We start from the raw sequence: 22,732 nt of genomic DNA, 5'->3' as shown, positions 1-22,732 counted from the left end.
GAGGAATGCCCCCTCCCCCTCCCCGGCTCCGAACAGGGTAAACTTTTGTCTAGCGAGGGAGGGGGTTAGAGGCCGGGTCCCGGCTGGGAAGGGGAAGGCAGCCCGACCGGTTTTCTGCGGTTCTGCGAGGCCTGGTCTCTGACTCCCCTAGTCTCTCAGGTTCCCCGAGCGACGGGTCTGCCCCCTGACGCTGCTCTTTAATTCTCTGGAACGGGAGTGAGGAGGGGACGCCCGCAGGACGCTGGGGCTCTGGGACTTGCCGGGAACCTGAGGACGCCACCTGGCTCTTGCGTGCCAGGAGCCGTGCCAGGCTCGGGATAGAGAGGGAGCCCCACCCCCTCACGCCCCATTGTCTGTCCTGCTGCAGCCGGGAGACCTTCGGAATGGCCTAGGACGGTGTTACCCGCTGGTCTGAGGGTCAGTGAGACCTGTCACTTCCCAGCCGTGTGACCTTGAGCCGACTCCTTCCCTTTGCCTAGCCTCAGTTTCCTTACCTGTGAAATGGGAAAGATGCAATCATCTGTCACAGTGAGGACGAAATGAGTCTGTGTGCCTCCGTAAATGTCAGCATGCCTATATTCAACAGGTATTTATTGTATGTTTACTACATGCCGGGCACTGGTTTCATTAATTGCTTTACATACAATATCTCATTTAGTTCTCCCACATTATCATTAACCACATTTTATAGAGGACGAGACTGAGGCGCAGAATGGTAAAGGTCACACGGGTAGGAAGTGTGGCAGCTGAGACTGACCCCTGATCCCTGCCCTATGTCCAAGCCGCACGCAGGTCTCTAGGTCTTGTGTGACTGGGCTGGTGGTTTCATTTTCAGTTGAAATTATGTGGACACCTGCCCCTCCTCCCCATCACCTGCATCCCAGGTGATGCCCCCTTGTGCCGGGCACTTGCCTGGGTGAATCTTGTGCCCTGGCTCTTAGTGTGGGGAGCTGGAGCTGGAGGGAGGTCAGTTGGAGCTTGGGCCTGGAGCCCCACCATGGTCCGAGGTCTGTTGCTGGCGGGTCCATGGCACAATGCTCTCAGTGTGGGTGGTGCAGGGAGGAGCCAGTCTCCCTGGCTCTAACTGGGGACAGCTGGTGGCTTTGTCAACAGGCCTCGCCCTGGGGCACCAAGGGTGGCAGAGCCTTTCATCTCCACTGAGACCACCGGGTCACTTTCAGATCAGCAGGGCGCGGAGGTAGGACTCAGAAGTGCAGCCCTCAGACAGAGGAGAGACCTAAGGCCATGGGATTAACACGCCAAATGTGCGCTGTGACTTGGCCAAGGGTCCTTATTGCTACTGTGGGCCAGGTCTTGGTGCCCTAGCCTCAGAGGTCCTTGAAGCTAGAAATGGGGGGTGGCCTTGGGGCCATGAGAGGATTGTGAATCCCATTGGAAAGTGTGTGTGTGCACCTTACTAGCCCAGAGTCGGACACTGCTCTCTAGAACCTCAGGAAAAATCCCAGACGTGAGTGGGTGTGGTGGCTCGGACCCTCGAGGCTTTCCTGCCCTGGGCTGGCCCACTCTTTTGTTTGTTTTTGGGACAGGGTCTGACTGTGTAGCCCAGGCTGGCCTCCAACTCCTGGTGAATCTCCTGCCTCAGCCTCCAGGCTGAGCGATCGCAGGCACGTGCCACCACACCAGTCTTTTGGTGGGGGTGATAGCTTATGCTACCAGTCAAGCTCTGATTTGGGGCCTTGAGGAATTACTTTGAAAAAATAGAAAACAAATGGCTGTTTAATGACATCTTAAAACCTAGAGAATGGTGGGTGGGGTAGATAATAAAAGAAGTTCTTGGGGGAGGAGAGTTTGTGCATTACAGTGCTGAGTGCTCTGAGGGCTGTTGGAGTACAGACTGGGATTTGCCATGGTTTGTAGGCTCTTGCGCCTCTAGAATGGGAGGCTTCCTGGGCTCACAGTTCCCTATCAGCTTGTTGGGACATGAATGAAAATGCCACAAAGTGGAATCTTCAGAGGACTCAGACAATCAAGGGATTGACGGCCAGATTGCTGACGGGGTCCTAAAGGCTGGTGCTGTCCCTTGTCCTGTGATCAGACTCTCCTGCTTATCATGATTAGGCAGGAGGAAATCACTCTGGGGGAGTCCACAGGTGAGAAGGGAAGGAATCAGCAAGCAAGAGAAGATGGGTAGTGAGCCTCCTGTCACAAGTGGGTATGCAAGGAATAGTTTTGCAATCACAGATGGAAGATGTGGTCCAGAATGAGATGCCATAGACTGGGTTATCCTAGGAGCCAGCTGAGAAACTCTGCATCTGGGCTGTGGTCTTGGCAGCTCACAGCTGTCTCTGTCCCAGGCTCGTCACCTGCTAGTCTGTGCTTTGGGCCTCATGGATTTGCTTCAGGACCAGATTCAGACCTGGTCATCTCTAGAGGCCAGGCAGACTTCTGGATTGGAATTTGGTTTCGAATATGGCTTGAAATAGCTGGACTGTTTGGAAGACTTGGGTGTTTTTTAACTGAAGTGGAACGTCTGGGTAATTTGTTAAATATGTATGGAAAATGTCTGTGGCAAGGAGTGACAGGGGACGTGAAGTAGTGTGAGGTGCAGCTAGGTTTGGACTGAGAGGTTCCTGGCCTGGAGGAGGAGGAAGGACAAGGGTCCAAGTGACAGCTAGCAGGCTGGATGTGACCAGAGTGGCTGCTAGCCAGTCTGTGAAAGGGCAGTGGACGGACACACTCTCTCCTGTCAATGTCAGCAAGGCTTTCTGGAGGAGGAAGGGTTGGTGAGGTCGCATGCTGTGGGGCCAGGCTGAATCAAGGGGATCCGCATCCTGCTGCCCAGTTGGGGGCTGCCCGGGAGGACAGGATTGTAAGCAGCTCGCTGAGTGGATGCCTGCTACTGCGCCTTGTGTCAGGCTCTGTGCCCGGCTCTTTACAGACTCCCCATTGGAATTGCACAATGCCCTGTAAGGTGCTATCTCTGCTGTTGGTGACCCCACCCCTGCCCTGTTTTCAGAGGGGGGAAATAGGCTCAGAGAGGTAGAGCAGGCATTTGAACCCACACCTGATCCATGTGAGCCCTATCGTGTTTTTCTCTGGAGTCCTTTGGCCAAAGATGGTGGCAAGACTGGGCTGATGCTTTATCCAGACCCAGTGAAGAGCTGACAGGAGTCTGACTCAGGCTGTGAAACTGAGGAGGGAGGGAGGGAGGGGCTGCAGGATGATACAGCTGCCTTGGGGCCTGGGGTGATCACAGATGGCTCTGGTGTGGGAAAGGACCCTTAGGAGCAGAATCGCTGCCCTCAGATCTCTGTAGGCCAGGCCCTGTAGGCCAGGGGGAGAGTCTTGGCCTGTGGGGCTTTTTTGTTTTGTTTTATGTTTTTGGTTTGCCGCAGGGTCTCACTGTGTAGTTCATTTTGGCCTCCAATTCAGTGCTCCCTGGCCTTAGCCTCCCTATTGCTGGGGTCACAGGCGAGCACCATCACAGGGACTTTTAGGACAGAGACAGCACCAAAGGAGACAGCCCAGGGAAGCAAACTCGCAAGTGTGCTGCCCAGGGAGGAGGTGAGGGCCCTTTGCAGAAGGGTATGCAAAACAGTGCAGAGGTGAAGGTACTGGGAGTTTGCCCCAGCAGGGTCAGCCTGGGTGGCTGTTCTCAGTTCCCTTTTCCCCTAGAACCTCAGCATTTGGATGGTGCTTGGCCTGCTTCCAGCCCCAGCTTTTCCCATGGCTTTCAGAGCTTCCCTTGCCGTAGTGTGCTCAGCCTCGCCTCTGGGTCTGTCCTGAGCAGTGGCCAGAGCCTGCACTTCGAGGACAGTGGTTTCACAGAGCACTCGAACCTCTGCTTCCGTTTCCCTGTCTTCTCCTCAACTGTGAGCAGTTGAGCTGAGTCACAAGTCAGAGTGAGTGCTGGGCTGGGAAAGGGGCTGTGGGTTTGTGGGTGTGTGTTCCCCTCCTTCCCTGTGGTGGAGGTTAGAGGACGGTCTGACTCTCTGGGGTCACAGTGGAGGTGTTTTGCTGCAGAGCTGCTGCACTGCTCTGCCAGTCCGCTTGGGTCTTGGGAGTTTGGAGCTCAGTGGAAGGAAAGTGAGATCTTGAACGCTGTGGACTCAGGGCTAAAGCCAGTGAGCCACCAGAGCTCTCTTCTAGATGGAGGACACTGGGTGCAAAATTGCCTCTTGGCTTTTTTTTTTAAATCTCTAAACAGGATGGATTACTTTAAATTAATTAATTTCTTTCTTTCTTTTCTTTCTTTCTTTTTTTTTTTTTTTTTTGGTACCAGGGATTGAACTCGGGACCTTGTGCTTTCGAGGCAGGTGATAGAACCACTGAGCTAAATCCTTGGCCCTCTTATTTATTTTTTTGAGTCAGAGTCTTGAACTCACTATGACAATCCTCCTGCCTCAGCCTCCTGAGTGCTGGGATTATCGGCATTGCCACCATGCCCAGCTTCTGAATTGAAAATGTGCAGGATGAATGAGCATTTGTTTATTGGAGGGCGAGGTATAGAGATAGCCTTACTGCGTGATGACAGCTCTCCTCATCCCACCCCCTCAACCCTTGAGCGGAGCGTCTTTGTTCATAATCAGTACTGGGGATTGGATCTGGGGCCTCTGCGCTGCGTTGCATCCCCAGCCCTTTTATATTTTTTATTTTGAGACCAGGTCTCACTAAATTGCTAGATCACACAGGCTGGCATTGCTGCGCTCAGTATGTTGCAGAACCTGTTACCTGGCTCTTCTTGGGGCCCTTCCATCCTGGCTTTGAACTCCAGTTCCTTAAAAACCTGTCTCATCTCCACTATGCTCTACATTTCGGAGGCGAAGGTCTGTGTAGCCCATTTCCAGGAGAGGTGGACAGCATTGTAAAGTGGAGTCCAAAGTTCTAGGTTCAAATCCCAGTTCTGCCTCTGCTAGCTGTATGATGCAGGACAAAATGCCTAAGTCCCTCTGGGCAGTGGCTGCCTTTCCTACAAGATGGGGTTAAAATGGTGGTATTTGGTAGAGAGGTTGGGCGATGCAGTCCCCGGTACATGGTAGAGTCCAGGAGGTAGGAGCAGTTCAGAGATTAGACTGGTTTTGTTGTTTATGGCCAGATTCCATCTGTGTTTGCGGGGATGGAAGACTCCTCAGAATCTGAGGTGAGCTGGAGGGAGGAGCAGAGTCCTGGAGCTCATTTGTGACTAAGATGTGGGGGGATGAGGGCAGATGCTGAACATTCTGCCTCGTGGCAGATGAGGATGAGGAAACCGAGGCCTGGAGAGATGCAGCTGGCCCTGAGCACAGTCAGGAAGCCAAGATTTCCTCCCTTTATTGCGCATGTGCTTCTCTCTTCTTTCCTGTCACTGGGTTAAGGTGCTCGAGTTCCTCAGTGTCTGTGTTGAGGGGCATCTAAGTTTGCTGCAGATGAGCTGGGCTGGTGGCCCTGGAACTGCCTTGGAGACCTGGGACTCATCCCCAGAAAGCATGGTCTTGTGGGCTGGCACTCTGCCAGGGCCTCTTGTGCCCTGGGAAGGAGGAGTGGATGATGGCAGAGAGAGGTGATGTGGCCTTGATCTTGTGCCTGGGAGATCTAGACAGGGCCAAGCTTGGAAGTGAGGCTGGGAGCCAGGTGGCCGGGGGGGGGTGGTGGTGGTGTCAGATCTCTACTGGGTCACTCACTTCCTGCTTGTGGGACCTTGGGCAAGTGGTTTACTTGTTCATATGTTCAAGAGGGATAATAGTTGTCCCCATTGTACAGCATTTAGAAAGATAATGTGGGAATCTGGGCATCGTGGTGCATGCCTGTAATCTGAGCACTCGGAAGGCTGAGGCGGAAGGGCTGTAAGTTTCTGGACAGTCTGGGCCATGTGGTAAGACCCTGTATTAAAAAACAAGAAACAAGAAAAAGGAAGGAAGGAAGGAAGATAGCATAGGGAAGATCTTACTATAACTCCGGTCCAGTTAGCTCTGGTTGTTGTGGGGGAATTGTCCTTGATTAAGGAATTCGTACAATGCTTGCAGTAGTAGTTGGAGATGGGAGCTGTTGCCGATCCTTTTTAGCAGACATGGTGAGTGTGGCTTAGAGGGGTGGGTGGGAGAAGTTTAAGGAGTCTGGGTTACAACCAGGGTTTGCTGATTTTTGAGGTGATGTACCAGGGAGACTAACTTCAACTCAGAAATATCATGGCGAGCCAGTTGGCAGGGCTTGTGTCGGCGGTGAATGAGCTCCCCTCTCCTGGAGCAGGAAGCTAAGTCCGAAGCCCCTGTGACTAAGATGTGGAGATTCATGTCTCGTTCAGACCCGGGGCCCGGCTCCAGGAGGGAGGCTGGGATTGCCAGTATCCCCAGGCTGGCCAGGGATCGGCTTGTCTGGGCGCATCCCCAGGTGGAAGTAGGTGCAGCTTCGCTCTAGCCCTTGCTCAGTGGCAGACACGTTTGGGAGCTGCCTTGCACACAGCTGCCTGCCCAGGCGGAGGCCAGGTGAGGAAAGTGGTATCGTCAGAGCAGGGCTGTTCCTCACGCCGCATCTCTCTCTGGCTGTGCATCCTCCTTACACCTGCACTGCTCCGTCATCGTTTCGTATGAGTGCAGCCGTCTTTTGTCCGCAGCTCTCCCTGCTTCACCTAGGTTGTCAGTGGTTCTCAGAAGTTGGGTAGTGGACCAGCTGCATCACTTGGGAACTTGTTTGAAGTGTAACTCATCTGCCCCCACTAATTTAGCATGTGGTCCCCCCAACTCCTAAGCACTGGGCTGCATCCCTAGGCCTTATGCATTTGTTTTTTGAGACAGGGTCTCATCATGTAGTCCATGCTGGCCTCAAACCCACAGGGGCCCTCCTGTTGGGATTACAGGTGTGCATCACCATATCTGGCTTTTTCCCAGATCCTTTTAATTTTTTTATTTTGAGATAGAATCTCGCTAAATTACCCAGGTGGGACTTGAATTTGCAGTCCTCCTTCCCCAGGTTTCCAAGTAGCTGGGGTCATGGGTGGGTGGCACTCTCTGTGGCTAGCAGTGTGTTTTAAGATGTCTCGAAGGTGACTCTGATGCCATTTGCGAACCACCTGGCTGAACGAGAGAAACATGAATGTCTTCTGCCTTGAGCTCTTGTTCTTAGCATATGCAGATGCCCAGCATGTACAGAGAACTCAGAGTAAAGCCCAGTTTCTTCCTACTCTGTCTTCAAGGAGGGGCAAGTCCTTATACCCCAGGAAGCGACCTGGTCCCACAGCAGTAGGACTCAGCCAGGCCCCAGTGTGTGGCACCTTGAGGAGGGTCTGACTAGGGAGCTGGAAGAGGGGGCGGGTTTGTGGGTGGCCAGGAGCCCGCCAGCTGTGTTCTGAGCCTGGAGTTGGGCGGAAAGTGTGGGTCCTGCTATAGAGAGCACTAGCTAGTGTGCGTGTGTGCGAGTGCATGTGTGTGCTTACAGTGGCCAGATGTGGGCTGAGAGCACTGAGGAGACTTTGCGTCCCCAGTTTAGTGATTTTAAGTGTCTCAGTGATTTTAATGATGGTGATCATAATTGCCACTCACATTTTTCCGCAGCTTATCAGTGCATGTACTTCCCCGTTACTTCCGGAGTAATCCCCAGAATAATCCCATAAAGTAAGTAAGCACTCTTACCGTTCCCACTTTGCTGAGGGCTTGCTTTGTTGTGTTTTGTGTTGTGGTCCTGGGGATTGATACCGCGCATGGTCTTAATGCGTACTAGATTGTCCTCCTTTTATAGATGAAAATTCTGAGATATATAAGGGTCTATTAGGAACTCTATACAATTCTTTTGTTATTGTTGTTGAGGCAGTCTTATTGTTAGCCCAGGCTGGCCTCACATTTACTGCCATCTTCCTGTCTCATCCTCCTGAGTGCTGGGATTACAGGTGTGTGCTACCATACCCGGCCTGTGGAATTCTGTAGAGGTGCTTTCTAGAAACATTATCCCACTGGATGGAGGGTAGCGGGGTGTTCCCTTTTTTTTTTGGAGGGAGTTATGTGTTTTTATAACAGAATTTAGATTGGTTTCTGTGGTGTCCTGTCAAATGTGTGAATCAGGCTTTGGGGAGGGCCAGTGGACTGTGCAGGGTGGTCAGCACTCTAGCCCTCAAGCCCAGCCTCCACTGCAGACGTTGCTGTTCTTGGGTCTTGTGCATGGGCCATCTGAGGCCCAGAGGCCATGGTGAGCTCCAGTCCGCAGCTAAGGCAAATAAGGAAGATAGAGTGGGTCTCATTTGGACGGGAGACCCTGCTGTTCTTTCCTGCCTCAGTGTCCCCAGCGCATTTCCCAGGAGTCCCAACGGCTTCCCTAGCCCTGTGGAAACCCTTCACCTCACAGTTAAGGAGCCGTCGGGACCAGAACCAGACATGTCTGTTAGATCTTACGATCGGGGAAGGGTTTATTTTCCCAAAACTCTCCCTGCTTTGCCCTGTGCATGGCAGACTGGATGGTCACAGCTCTCGGGGTGGCCCGGGGCAGAGATGGGGGTGCCCTGGGAGAAGGCTGCCAAGAAGGGGTGGAGCAGCTTCCAAGAGGAACAGCACCAAGAAGCCCAACTCCAGCCGGAAACCGCATGTATTTTCTGGGTCCTGAGAGGATATTCGGAACAATGGAAGCGGGATGGGGAAGCTAGACTATAAAAAGGACTTCTTGACTTTCTTAAAAAAAATAAGTGGGGTCTTTATGTTTGACTTTTGTTTCTCTGAAGGATATTTATATAACTTCCTGAAAGCAGGACCCCAGGCCGAGCTCTGTGATGTTTGCCAGGTACTGTTGTTTATGGACTCGGGGCTCTGGAGCAGGACAGGACTTCCTCGGTGAGTCTCCCCACTTCATAGGTGCTGAGGAGGAGGCTGCGAGGTGGGATCGCCATCTCAGGACACACAACAGGGTGGCAGGGGTCTCTGTGCTTCGCCAGGGGCCATCTGCTCTGAGTTGCCGCCCCCAGGACTGGCACGGAGCCTGCGTGCTCCCCGCAGGTCTGGACGGCAGCAGCAGGCACTGGGGTGGCGGGCTGGGCTGGTGCGCCTGGCGACACCTCCCCCATCCAGATGCCAGGCCCAACTGTGCACCGGCCGCCCAGCAGCTGGGAGCTGTGAGTCACACCCAGTGGGTACACAGGCGAAGGCCACTGTGTGTCGTGATTCACTGCATTCTCCAGGCCTGGAGGGATGACTGGGCCCCGAGCCCCAACTCCCGCCCACGCCTGTGGATGAGGGCTCTGCATTTGCAGATATGAGGGGCCTAGGGGCCTGGTGTGTTCTCTCCCTCGGCCTCCTGCCGGAGTACCCCATGATTCTAACTCGCCCCTCCCACCAGTGCAGGGTCTGTGCCGTGAAGTCAGGTGCAGTATTCTGTAGGCATTTCTGCGTATTTTTTCTGAAGACAGAGTCTTGTCATTTTCATCCAGTTGGCAGAGGACTGGGCATCCCTGGGAGGTGCTGATAGGGCGGGACTGTGGGCCGAGGCTGGAGAGGTGGGCTGTGTGGTGCAGGTAGAAGGAGCCCCGGTGGCTTTGTAGAGCCTTGGCTGAGTGTCTCAGGCTAGCTGTCAGTTCTTAGCCAGCTCCTCAGTTTACCAGCTGTGAGACATTGGGTAAGTTATTTATCTGTGCGTCAGTTTTCTTATGTACAAGATTGCAGTCATAAGGGTATTTATCTCCTGGAGCCATTATTGGTTTTATTTATTTATTTATTTTGGGGGTACTGAGGATCGAACTCGGGACCTGGAGCTTGTGAGGCAGGCAGCAGTGGCACCTCTGAGCTAAATGCCCGGCCCTTGGCTTTTAGGTGAAATAGTTCGTGTAAAGGGCTTATCCCAGTGCCTAGTACGAAGTAGTCCATTGGTAAGTTTGCTGCTGCTGTTTGTCCCAGCTCTGCTGCTGATTTTTATGTGATCCTGTCTGTGAATGCCATCGTCTTGGGGTCCTGGTTTCCTCCCCAAGCTGTGCATTCTGTGTTGGGCTCTCCGTGAGCTGGAGCAAGGCTGGGAGCAGCAGTGGGCATGGGAGGGAGGGGAGTCCTCTTCACATTCTGGGAGTCCCTGCCCAGGCCCTCCCTGGCTTTGTCCCGAGGCAGGGTTATGTAACAGTGGGGCCTGGCCAGGCAAGACGCGATTTTTGACCTCATTTTGTCCCTCCATTGTCTCTTCCTGTCCCTTCCCCCACAGGGCTGTTGTTAGCTGCTTTTCCTCAAGCTTCAGGTTTGAAATCAGACCCCTGCTAGTCTGCCACGATTGATTTAGTCCCGGAGGTTGGCTGGGCAGCGGCCCCTCCTCTTACCACCTGGTCATAGAGCAGAGCTGATGCTTCTATCCTTGCTCTGGGCATAGTGACAGGCACTCATTTTTAGGGGCTGGGGGTAGGAAAACAGGCCACTTAGGTGCCTTGGGTTCCTGGTCTGGCCGTGAGGGCCCTGCCTGTGGCCCTTGTGGGGCCAGCACCCCCCACCCAGCCTTCCTCATCTTGCAGCCCAGCACCAGTACCGCTCCACTGTGTGTTCTCTATTCCTTTTAAGAAAATAGAGGTCACGAACTGCAGGGTACATCTGCCCCTTGGGTAAACTCTGGTCCACGACAGATACCAAGCTAGTTGCCAACAGATTTTACATAAAAATCCAGACATCTAGCTTTACTTCAAAAATAGGAAGATTGAAAACCCCGAGGCTGCATTCTCTAGTGGCCGGTACTGGAGATGAGGCCCATGCGCCTCTCACTGCCCATCCCCAGCCAGCCACTTGCTCAATCTCACTGGTCCTCAGAGGCCCCGAGGCCTGTCTGTCTTCAAGGCATGGACTGCCTGCTCTCTCGAGATGCTGCGCTGCCATGTCTGCCTCCTTGTGGCTCTTGGAAGACTGTGGGGTTGGGGCTCACTGTGTCCGTGAAGCACTGGGCTTAGGGTCATTACTGTGTAAACAGCAGGAGCATAATAAGCATAATAAGGTGTGGTAGTGGTGAAAGTCCCGTGTGGTACAGGCCTGTGGATCAGCAATCTTTCTGGCCCTCGAATTCTCCCCCCAGATAAGCTCCAGCTGATTAGCCACCCACCCAGGCAGCTTCTCAAGCTGCAGATAAGAGCTCGTGAGGGCATTGCCGCACCCTGCAGCCTGCGGCCCTGTGCCCCAGAGCCTTTCACCTGTCCAGACCGCGGCTAGTGTACCACGCTTCCCTTGGGAGAAGCAGGGCACCAGGTGCAGACCTCTGTGTCCTGGGGCAGAGGGGCAGGGTGAAGGGGAGCGTGGGCTGCCCTTCCCCTGTCTGCTCCACGCTCCTCTGAGAGCTGTTACTTTCTCCGTCAGCTTCTTTGTCCCATGTCTGTCCATTCAAAGCTCATTGGACTCTTAACTGAAATCCTAACTATGCCTCAAGGCCAGCTACCATGTCTCCTCCTGGATCACGATTGTTCTGAGTACAAGAAAATCCTGGAAAGTGCAAGAAATGCATGTAGATTACTGCTCTCCTTCTGCCCTGCCCTCTGCTCTGATTCCTCATCCGGAGTACAGCGACCTCCTCCCAGAAGATCCTGCCTGGGGGCCTGCAGACTACACCTTGAGAACCCCGTCTTAGTGCCTGGAGCCCAAGGAATGAGTCCTGGGTGACAGTGTACTGTGTGACTTAAACGTGCCCCTCCTATCTGGGATAATCTTTTGCCCTCTGCAGTGGCACACTGGGCTGCTCCTGGCCATTGTAGTTGAGCCCGCTGGGAGCCACCTTGAGAGGATATCACAGCGGCCATCAGACAGTGCATGGGAGGATAGGCTGAGGTGTCAGCCCTGCCTGGCTGGACCCAGAGGGTTTCATGAGTTCATGCTGAGAAGCAGTTCAGGAGAGGTGTGCTCTGCTCTGGAGAGGGGAGGAGAGGCTGGGAAGTTTTGCTGGAGCAGACAGGTTTGGCACCTCTGGTGTTGGGTGCCTAGGGAGGGCCCAGCCCGGGTGGCTCAGTGAGCTGAGGGTCTCCTGCTCTGTGGTCCTGGGGCACACAGGCTGAGGCAGGGAGTGTAAGCCGGAATAAGCCATTTATAGCTAAGTAAACTGAGGTACATAGTGGGAGGAGCCCTTCCTAATGTCATGCATGGGATGTGGAAAGCAGGATGGCCTGAACTCTTGACTCTAGGTAGGACCACACCTCTGCATTCCCACCTCCCTCTGCAGGGTTGGGGACAGATCACCCTGCTGGGACAATTGTCTGATTATTTCTGAGGTGGAGAGGCCAGGGTCTGGAAAAGTGAACCATGATCACAGCCACCCTGGAGGCGTGGAACCAGTCTGGTGTGCAAGTGACCCTTCAGCCATCCTGCATCGCACTTTTTTGTTTTTTCTTGAACTGTCTGCTATACCAGCTGTCTCTGTGCCCACTTCCTCCTGGCACTGGCTTCATGCTCTGTCTTGTGAGAACAAAGCTTCCTTCTGTCCCCTCCGCCCCATGACAGGAGAAGGGCAGGCATGGTGCTAGGCCTCCTTCCTCCCTGTCTACTTGCTGGGAGCACGGGGCAGCCCCGCTGGGGTGTGAGGGAGCCGGCAAAACCCCATTTACCTCCCCTCCGGCAGCCCAGTAGCAGGACCCAGAAGATCCCCATTGGTGCTCAGAAGGATGGAGAAGGCCACTACAAGGACAGATAGAAAGTCCTGCCCACTCGTCGAAGCAATCGATTGTCTCAGAAAGCACTGGGGATCTAGCCGGAAACTGATTGTGTGACACACTCAGAGTTCCAGTGGCCAGATATGGTACCAGCCTCCTGGTAACCCTGGTCTCCTCAGAGGGCTGCAGAGACCAAAAGCTGTATCTGAATGAGGGAGGAGGTAGTTTTATTGAGCAACTACTTTGTTGCAGGCCTTTTCTAGGTGAATAGAACAGGCACTGTCCCTGCTATGGATGTGGGGCTGCTACACTAGTGGTGGGATGGGATCAACAAACCAATAATATGTATATGCCAGGTGGCAAGAAGTGCTCAGAGAAAAATAAGGCTGGGTTCAGGGTGGAAAGTGTGACTGGAGGGTACGGCAGTCAGGTGAGCATGGCTGCAGATTGGGAGGGAGGCGAGGAGCCATGGGAATCTGGGGACGAGCCCTCTGTGGCTGTAAGGCAGGAGGGCGAGGGGCGTGTGTGAGGGTGGCAGAGGTCGTGTCCACAGAGAACACGAGCCATGGGGCAGAAGGGGCAGGGCTCCTCTGCCCATTGGGAGGACTTCACTGTTTAAGTCTGCGTGCAGGGGAAGCTGGGGGCTTGGGACTGCGGACTGCCTCGTGCTCAGTATAGAGAGGGATCTTGTGGCTACCACGTGAAGAGATGGGAGGTGGCAGAGGGAGGTGCAGGATGGCCTCCCAGAGGTGGCTGTGGTCACCAGATGAGAGGACAGTGGTGTAGGTGGTGAAGGCCAGGGGCGGCATGGCACCGGGCTCAGGTTCTGGATTCACTTTGTAGGATGAGCTGATGGGATTTGTGGGCAGACTCCATGTGGATGTGAGAAGAAGGCAGTGAGGATCTGGGGGTCAGCACTGCCTTCACTGAGACGTGGGGCGGGAGCAGGGCGGCCGGCTTGCCTTGCGAAGGAAATGGAGATCGCCAGTAAGCCCTGTGAGGCTGGAGGCGACACTGGCATGGGAGATGCTGGTGGGAGAGAGGGCCCTGGCCTTTAGTTGCTGCTGGGAGCCTCTGCTCTGGCTCCTGCTCCAAGTCTGTCCTGTGAGAACCAATGCTCCGTGGCCCCTTTAGTTTCTTTCCTCTTCCTGCGGACCTCTTGCTTTCCCCTTCTTTCTGTACAGAGGAAGAAGTCAATCTGGGCACTTGTCACAGTCCCCAGTGGCCTTTCTGCCTGGTGAGCTTCGTAGGTGGGGCTGGGGAGGCTGGAAGAGGAGGCCTCAGGCCTTTTCCTGGCTCTGCTACCAGCGGAGAGCCCTGTGTGCAGGGGTGTTGAGCTGGCCCCAAGTTCTGAGGCCAGCAGGATGTCTTTGTGGAGCTGGCATGTTAAGAATCTGGTGCTTAAGAATCTAGACTTGGAGTCAAGAGGGTGAGAGTGTGAATCCTGCGTCTGCCACTTGGCTGAGAGACTCTGGGAAGTGACATAACCACTCTGAGCCTGGATTTTCTGATCTGTAAAAATGGGCCACTCCTAGGACCTGCTTCCCAGTGTTACTGTGAGGGTTAAATGAGAAATACAGTCCTATCTTGATACTCACCTCCTTTGAAACTTGTTAAATTTGGTACTCCATGCTTTTTGACATGAAAATTATGTTCGGGTACTTGTCATTTGTTTAGTGCTTGAAAAAAAAAAAAGCTAGAATTTATTGGTGTCAATTGCTTCATGACTTGCAGCCCTTCCCAGCCCAAACAATTTTTCTGGTACTAGTTGTTTTGGGTACTCATCTTGGCTCCGGGAAACAATTAACTATGAGTACAGAGGTGCCACTGTGTTCAGAAAGCGCTGAGCAAAGGCCCTAGCCTGAACCAGTTGATAGAGGTCGGTAGAAACGGGCTTGAGTGGCCCATCCCACCCAGCTTAGTGGGGGTGGGAGCCAGAGGCAGTTACAGAGCAGGAGCTTGTTGGCCATGTGGTTTGGTGGGACAGCTGTGATCGATCACGGTGATCGGTGATCGCAGAGGCTTAGGCTGAGTCCTCTTGGGAAGTCCCTGCTCCTCCCGCCTTCTGAGGGCCGGCCCTCACGGACTCTCTGCTCCTTCCCTAGGCAAGGGCTTTCGTTGACCTAGCCTCTGTCTGACACAGGTCCCTTGGAGATGAAGGTGGTCCTTTTCTTTACAGTCTCCTCTAGAATTCCTTGTGGTCATCCTAGCTGTCAGCTCTATGGAAATGTGGGTGAGGGGTTTTGGGGAGTAGTGACAGCAATGGTTCTGAGGTAACGTACAGGGCTCTTGAGCCAGGTATGGTGACTCATGCCAGCAGTCCCAGCTACTCGAGGTGAGGCAGGAAGATCTCTCCAGCCTTGGGCAACATAGTGAGGCCCTATATTTTTTTAAGAAGCTAGTAGCATATGGAGTTGTGGGGCAGGGCAGGGCCTGGAGTGGCATTCCACTGGGCACTTGGATGTGACCTCAGCTCCTGGTCTGAGTCCAGGCTGGGTGGTGCCTGCTGCAGTGGAGCCCTGGAGAGGCTGACAGTGGGCGGAATGGGGCCCCCTGAGGACCCACACTTCACTGGTGCCCAGGCATGCCAGCCGAGCCCTTCGCTTGTGCAAGCTTCTGTTTTCCAGCAGCTGCCCTGTGCCAGGACAGCCAAGGACATTGTAGAGTCCCCGGGGCTTGTAACCAGGGTGTCACTGGGCATTGCTTGTTTTCCCAGGGTCCAAGGGCCTCGCAGGAAGTCGAGGGCTCTGGAGATATTCCTGGGATTTTCCTTAACTGCTGGGTAAATTGAGGTCCAGAGGGAGCAGGGCACTTGACCAAGGTCTCACAAGGCCTCCCCCTCCTATCTGTTGCCTCCTCCTGTTCCCATGTCCTTTGCTCAGACTCCTGGCCTGCTGCCCGGACAGACGTTCATACCAGCCTCCCTCTTGCAGGCTCCCGAGAGCTTTGTTTGCCCTCCTATTATCGTAATCTTGCCATGCCCTGCCAGGCGCACACACTGCTTGATGTGTCTGGCCTCCTGTCCCCTTCCGGTGACGGCTTGGGATGGAGCCTCCCAGACAGCGCCGTGCAGCATAGAGGTTTGGGCCTTAGGCTCTGGGGCTCAATTGTGTGGGTTTGAATGCCGGCTCTGTCCCTTCCTAGCCCGCTGACCCTGGGCATGATGGCCCTGAGCCTCAGCACCCTGTCTGTGCAGTGAGAGCAGTGGCAGCGCTGACGAAGCGGGTGTGGAGACGGTGCCTGAGAACATGTACAGCGCTGACACTGCATGAGCTCTGAGGGGTGGTGACGAGGACGCACATCGTTATCACAGAGGCCCGTCAGGATCGGCAGGCGCACAGGGAGACCCAGACCTGTGTGGGGTGGCGGAGGAGCTGGGCCCTGGGCTCGTTCTGAAACACCACCTCTCTGTGTGCTTTTCGGGGAGTCCTTCGTTCTCCGGGAACCCTAGTTTCCTCTTCCAAGAAAGGGGGAAGAAATCCCAACAGTGCTTAGATGAAACTGTCATGTGCTGCCAAAGCAACGCCTGTGAAAAAGCTCTGAGTATGTAACGATTTAAAAATGGCAGGTGGTGGCTGTAGCGTGCTGGTGGCAATGAGGACATTGTAACCACAGTGGCGAACGGCTGGCTGGCTGCAGGCTGGTCAGTCTGCAGAATGCTCAGTGCCCACACAGGCTTCCTATACCCGCCTGATCCCAGCCGCCTTGCACGTTAACCCCAGCGTCACATGCTAGGAAATGTGGGAGGTGCAAAGACCCCGTGGCATTTTCAGGCCTAGTGGTTTTGGGTTCTCAGTGGCTGATGCCATGGAACATGGGGATTAAGAGCTAGATGCTGCTGGATTGAATCTCAGCTAAGCGTTTCCCAGGTGGGAGGCTGAACAAGTTGCTCAACCTGCATGAACCACAGTTTCCACATTTGCAAAATGAGGCCCTGCTGACGTGGAGGCCATGAAGTTAGCAAAGAGCCCAGCACCTGGTGCCGTGGGGCGGTGGTACACAGTGCTCTTCGCTGCCTGTGTGCCGGGTGGTGGGGTTCTGTGGAGCTGGGGGTCTGCCAGAGGTCATTATGCGCCCTGTAGGTTTACCCACTCAGTGCTAGGAGGTCCATGGAATCATCTGGTGCAGTTCTGCTCTGTGTGTGAACATAAAGAAAGCCCAGAAAGGACTGGTGCTGCCTGAGGTCACGGCAGGTTAGTCCAGGGCTGGACTGAGGTTGAGGCCAGTGAGGCATTCCAGCCACAGTCCCTGGAAGTGTCCAGCACGGGTGTGCAGGCTGCACAGAGTGAGGCCCTCCTAAGGCTATTCCCTGGCCCTTGCTGGCCTTGCTGAGCAAGGTTCTGGTTATTGCCCGATCTGGGACTGACCCTGTGAACTGATGAGGACACCAGGGGTCACTTACTAGTCTCACTGAAGCCTTGGTCCCCTTCATTAGGGGCCTGGTGAAGTAGGTCACCTGGCATTTTTTGCTGTGTCTGAGCTCTCGAGAAAGCTGGGCCTTCTGCCCACCAGCACCACCCTGGCCCTGCCCCCAGCCATGCCTGCTGGAAATGTGCCCAGCCCCTGACACCCGAGGTGCGAGGAGGCGGGTTGGCCGCAGGCTCTTGTGGCGCTGACAAGCCCCAGCAGGTCTGGAGGGACAGGCTGCTCTCATGTGGGCCCTTGCCGCTGCCTCCTTGGTCTCAGCAGGCCCTGTGTTGTGCCCACCAGGCCTCTAGGAGATTCGGAGACTTCTGTAGCCCCAAGCACCTCTGGGCTTTTCCCTTCTTCTGTGCCATCCCAGCCTGCCCCCCAATCCCCGCCCTGGAGCCTGGAGGCTTTTCAGTTTTCCGGGGCTTTGGCCTCTTCCAGAGCCAGCTGATCTCAGGGAGTTCTTCTGCACCAGGCTCCCCATCGCCACTGCGGGGCCTCAGGTGACTTCTTCAGGGGGCCCGAGGCTGTTAATCCCTGGAAGGGTTCCTAAGGAGCTCCCTGAGACCGTCCGCACCCCAGGCCACCCTCATGGTGTGAAGGAGAAGCTGGAAGCCTGGGCCAGCCTTCATCCCAGGTCCCAGACATCAAACACTGTCTTTCCATTACTGTCATCGGGGCCTGAGATACTGTCATTAGCAGAGAGCCTTGTGCTTACCTTTGGCACCCTCTAAGGAGGCACACACTTTTTGAGGTGGACACTCAGAGTGCCAAGAAGCCACACCAGCCCTGGGAAACTGGAAAACCTCCAGGCTGCCCTAGGCTGGCCTGACTTTTTCCAGTTCGCGGTGTGACCAGGGCTGAGTTGCCTCTCCCGTCTGGGCCTTGGCTTGGTAAAGCATTTTCAGCTCTAGCATTTTGACACTGGCACAGCCACTGATCCTCTCAGCACTTCCGCCAGTCACCTTTCTTCTCTGCAGGGCGGGGCAACGGGAAGGGCTTGGCAGCCGACGGTCGGGGCCAAAAGTCACTGGTACAGACCCTTTGCCCACCAGCTGGATCTTGAGGGGATATCAGTCTTCTTCCCAGGACAAGTGGGGAAATTGAGGCATGGAGAGAGGCATGCCTAGGGTCACGTGGGAAATCAGGCAGAGCTGGAGGCCCCTTGTCCCTTTTGCCAGTGAGGGCCCCTCCCACGCCTGGCTGCCATTCTTCTTGAGAAGGACCAAAGAACCCACTGGCATGAGAGCTGGGGACATGCTTTCTCCTTCAGGTGGGGCCCTGCCTGCTGTGGGGCCCCCAGACCTGGGGCAGACATGGGGAGGGGCTGCTCTGCATCCCAGAGAAAGAGCAAGGGAGGTGGTGAGGGTGGCAGAGGTTTCCAGGAACGTGGTTGGTGGCTGGCGGTGCCCTAAGGCCACCGCCCTCCCTTCCTCCTTCCCTCCCTTCTGGGGAGGAGACTGGGCCGACAGTAATGCCGTTTGTCCTGGCTCTGGGATTAGGTGCAGCCGCGTGAAGTGAGGATTGTGGAGCCATTGAGAAGACGCAGCCAAGTACAGAGGAGTGGGAGCAGCCGCCTGGAGCAGCCGAACTCTGGTGGGTCTTGTCACTCTCCCTGGCTCCCCCAGTGTGGCCTGGCCTCCCTGCACCCTGACCACTGTCCCAGGTTCTCTGTCCTGTCCAGCTGTCCTAGGTGTGTCCGACTGCGGGCGCATTGTGTGTACCTCCCATGCGGGAGGACCTGTGGGTATGGCCTGGAGCTCAGTGCAGGCTCCAGCTGCAGTCAGGATCAGGAGCGGGGTCCTCAAGCATCCCAGCTCCTGCCACTGCCCCAGAGAGGTGGCCCAGGCTGACTTGGAAGACTGCAGAGGCGAAAACGGAGTGTGCAGGAAGCGTCCAGGTTCTGCAACACCCCTGGATGAACAGATAGATCCATCCACAAATCTGCCTGCGTCCAGCAGATGTCAGAGTGAAGACTGACTTTAGGGTCCGAGGGACGTGGAATGATGAGTCCCAAGGAGTAAGACGCAACATTTGTGGCTTCAGGAGAACCAGGGCTTGTCAACGATGAGGCACTGCTGCTGCGTTTCCATGTTCTTTCTGTGGCTTTCAGCAGGGGCCGGTCTGAATTTATGTGTCTTGGAGTCTGCTAGCAACCATCATTAGCTTCTCAGAAAGTCAGACTTTTGCTGTGGTCCACATATCTTATGTGGCTGAGGAAACAGAGGCTCAGAGAAGGAAAAGTGCTGCCCAGAGACACACAGCCAGCGTTGGAGGCGCTGAGACTCCCCTCCTCTGTCAGCACTCTGTCCTTGGCTCCCCACCGCACAGGCTGGGAGCCTGGCTCACTAGGAGGCGACACAGAGCCAGGGATGCTTCATGGGTGACACCTGGATTTTGGCTCCTGCATCTGTGCGATGGAGCCATGGGCCTGCTTCTCAGAGCCTCTTGGGATGCCTGGCAGCGTGGAGCTGGGTATGTGGGAGGTTCAGGCTGGGGTGTCCAGCTTCTCTGCAGGGCAGGCAGATGGGAGAAGCTCCGGGCACACAACTGCTTCTTACTGCAGTGGGAATAAATGACAAATAACGGAGGCAGTGATGGGGAAGTGCGTGGTATTGGCCCGACATGCACCGAGTCCGTGAGGCTGCTGGTCACCATCATCCCTGAGTTGTCTTGCCAGCAGGGAGTGTCCATTCTGACCCTCTTCTGCCTCTCCCCTCTTCCTCAGCACGAGGCCCTGACGGGGTAATGGAGGCTACCCCTCTGCTGTGGGTCCTGGGGTGGGACCATGAGGCCCTTCCCCCTGGAGTGGATGTGCCCCTCTGCCCGGGTAAGCTGTGCTGGTGTGAAGCTCACCTGTCGCTAGAGAAGCTGGGTCCGTAGCCCTGGGACTGGTGCCTGCAGGAAGCTGCTTCTCGGGCTGTGGAGCTGGCTGAGGAGTGGTATGGGATGTGGGCACCAGGATCCTAGGTTAGGAAGGGACTTTGAGGTGGGCTGGGAGATGCCATTCTGACTCTCCTTCCACCAGCTGTGTGACTTTGAGTCAGGGACTTGTCCTCTCCCAGTCTCCATCTGAAGAAGCAGTTTCTTGTCACTGCATGTGCAGTGCAGTGGCACCGCCTGTGTGTGAGGATAAGAACTGAGAGAGGTAAAGAAGGGAAGCTCTTAGTACAGCCCCGGTGACTTTCACAGATCAGCCCATGTTGGCTGCTGCTGTCAACGACGGAGGTGTGGTGTTGGTAAGCGTCTGTGATCAGAACCCAGGAAGAGTAACTGGGGTTGGATTTGACTCCTTCCTTGGCAGATTTGGGGGGTGAACCGAGAACCCTCTTTTGAGAAGCTTTGTGGCCCAATGAATAGCCCTCCCTGTCGGCAGCCTCTGGGGGATCAGTGGAGCTTGTCTGTGGGGCTGGAGCACAGCCAGCCCTGGCCTGTCCGAGTCCCCGTGCAGCCCTGCCCCCCAGGCCGTTCAGGTTGTTTGCCTGGTCAACCTTTTCTTCAGACCGGGTACAAAGGTGAGCACTCCACTCAGACCACATTCAGAGAAAGTTCCCAGTAAGTGGTGGTGACATTCCCGGGGCTTTCTTGTGTGCCTTCCCTGCCGGCCAGGGTGCCCGGGACTAACTCTCAAGTTGAAAAATAGGCTTTGAGTTGGGTTTCACACCTGTTGACTGGTGGGGCATTTGTGGGGCTGCTTCTAGGAGCTACCGTTAGCCACTGGTTAAAACACACACGAAAGGGAGCAGACAGGATGTGTAGGGCCTGGCAGTGTCAGCTGTCTCAAGGGAGTAGTGAGAACCCAGCTCTGTGCTGAGGTTCCCAGTTACTCACCCATCAATGCCGTGGGTCTCTTGGCCTCAGTTCCTCAACTGTAAAATGGGGAAAACATAGGTCATGATGCTACTGAGGGGTGAAATAATAGCCATGATGCAGACACATGCATTCTAAGAAATGGAAGTTACTGTTGTTACTACTTTTAGCTTGGAGATTCCCTGTTGCAGACTCCGGAAGCGGGTAATTGGGCAGGGTGCACCTGCCATTGGTAGGAGGCCTTGGAGGGTGGTCCACGGAGGTGGGAAGCCAGTGTTTCCTGGAGACGGCTGCTGCTGGGCCTGACAGGGGTGCAGAGAGACGCACCCACAGGGAACATTTAATTCCACAGCCAGCGGAGTCCCCCTCCCAGCTGAGACTGGCCATGCAGGAATATGAGCAGGGCTGAGGTGACAGTGGGGCAGACCTGGCAGCCTGGTGCCAGGGTTTCTTGCCCATTTCTCTCTCCAGGCCTCAGTGTCCCCGTGTGCTCATTGCAGATGGGACTGTGCTGTGACTCCCAGCCAGACTGCTGACAGTCCCACTGGTGGTAGTGGTGAGGTGACTGACGGGTGGCCAGCTTGGCCCCAGGCCAGGCAGCACTGCAGCGGGGTGGGGGCTCCACAATGAATACCAGGGGAGGAGGGATTTACTTCTCTCTCTCAGCCTCCCAGGGGTGTAATTGCTCTGAGAAACTCCTGCACAGCTGGAAAGCAAATGTGGAGGGTTTTCTTTGCAGTGCTGGATGTGGTGGGTGGGGCAGGCCCCGGCAGGGTGGCTGGTGGAGCTGGGACTGAGGGGTGTGGCTGGTGGTGGGCGGTGTGACTGCTGGGGTGTGGCAGGCAGGGAGGCCAGCTGTGGGGAGGGTTCTGGCTGCCCGCGGGACTCTCAGTGCCCGGACCTGCTGCCCCCACTGCCCCTCACCTCCTTAGTTCCCTCTGCCCATGGTTGCATTTTCCTCATTGACCTCTTCTCAACCCTTCTCTCTTGCCCCTCCCAAAGCCTGGGAAGACTTGATGATTCCTTGAGCATGTCTGTGCGGTGTTGGTTTGCCCTTGCATTCTACGCATGTGAGTTAATGTGTGCAGGACAGTGGGCCATATGGGGCCGTTGTCAGGACTGACCCAGGCTGGGAGTGAGCCCTCGCAGCTGTGAATACCTGTCCCCAGACAGAAAACCAGCCGGCCCGAAGGTCTTCCGAATCCTGCTTCGTTTGAAGGTCTGGATCTCCTCTCCTTTTTCAGTGCCTAGTGCTGTGCTTGGCACCTGGTGGAGCTTGATGGATAACAGACTGAGGGAACAGGGTGAATCATCTGCTTGTTCCCAACTTCCAGGGTGATGCAGACTCTTTCCTCGAGCATGTCCTCTTCCTCACCCGCTCTGGCTTCAGCCCAACCTCCTGTCCTCTTTCTGGATCCACTGGGAATTTGATATATGGCCATAGGCCAGTTCTTTCCCAAGCCTTAGTTTTCAAATCTGTTAAATGGACGATCATTTTTATTATCCTGTGTCATCTTTTGGTTTTGGCAGATGTCCCTCCAGATAGATTAAATAGTGTTAACTGGTTGGGGAAACTGAGGCTCAGAGTAGTTGAGAGATTTGCACAAAGGTCACAAAGTCAATAAATAATGAAGCCAGGGTTCAAGCCCAGGGAGGCTGACTCCAGTGTGACCCTCAACTGCAACATTAGCAGCCACCAAACTGCTGTCTTTTGGATTTTGGGGCGAAAAGGGATGAAAACACAGCCCTTGCTAGGGACCTGCTGACACATAGTAGGTGCAAGTATGAGTGACATGGGTCATTTGGCACAATTTCCCATCAGAGGCAGAGGTAGCTCACTCTGGGCTTGCCTTCAGGGAGCTCTTGGTCTCATTCCTGGAGCCCACCTGTTCATCCAGGGCCCAAGTTGGACCCCCTTCCCTGGTCCCAGTCTCTGGACAGCTTGCTCTGTAAGAAGACCTTCTTTCATTCTTTTTTTTTTTTTTTTTTTTTTTTTTTTTCGGG

General features: G+C 55.0%; 1 protein-coding gene across 5 annotated transcripts in view; it reads left to right on the top strand.

Moving 5' to 3' along the window:
• Positions 1–22,732, top strand: part of Ndst1 (N-deacetylase and N-sulfotransferase 1) — a 54,777-nt gene that overhangs the window by 1,537 nt on the left and 30,508 nt on the right. Inside the window, exons 1-3 of one of the 5 annotated variants that reach the window (XM_033766587.1) lie at positions 7,488–7,547; positions 8,642–8,750; positions 18,421–18,514. The gene's annotated coding sequence lies outside the window, so the exon portion shown is untranslated. Of the gene's footprint in view, positions 1–7,487; positions 7,548–8,641; positions 8,751–17,980; positions 18,192–18,420; positions 18,515–19,210; positions 19,394–22,732 lie in introns of those variants that run through there. The other 4 variants (XM_033766590.1, XM_010627186.3, XM_010627185.3 and 1 more) reach the window with 4 other exon arrangements.

The sequence above is a fragment of the Fukomys damarensis genome, unplaced genomic scaffold (genome assembly GCF_012274545.1).
Source record: "Fukomys damarensis isolate Sample0158 unplaced genomic scaffold, DMR_v1.0_HiC HiC_scaffold_3, whole genome shotgun sequence".
NCBI lineage: Eukaryota > Metazoa > Chordata > Mammalia > Rodentia > Bathyergidae > Fukomys > Fukomys damarensis.
Note: the sequence above shows the minus strand (reverse complement) of the source record. Positions and strands in the feature narration are given on the sequence as shown.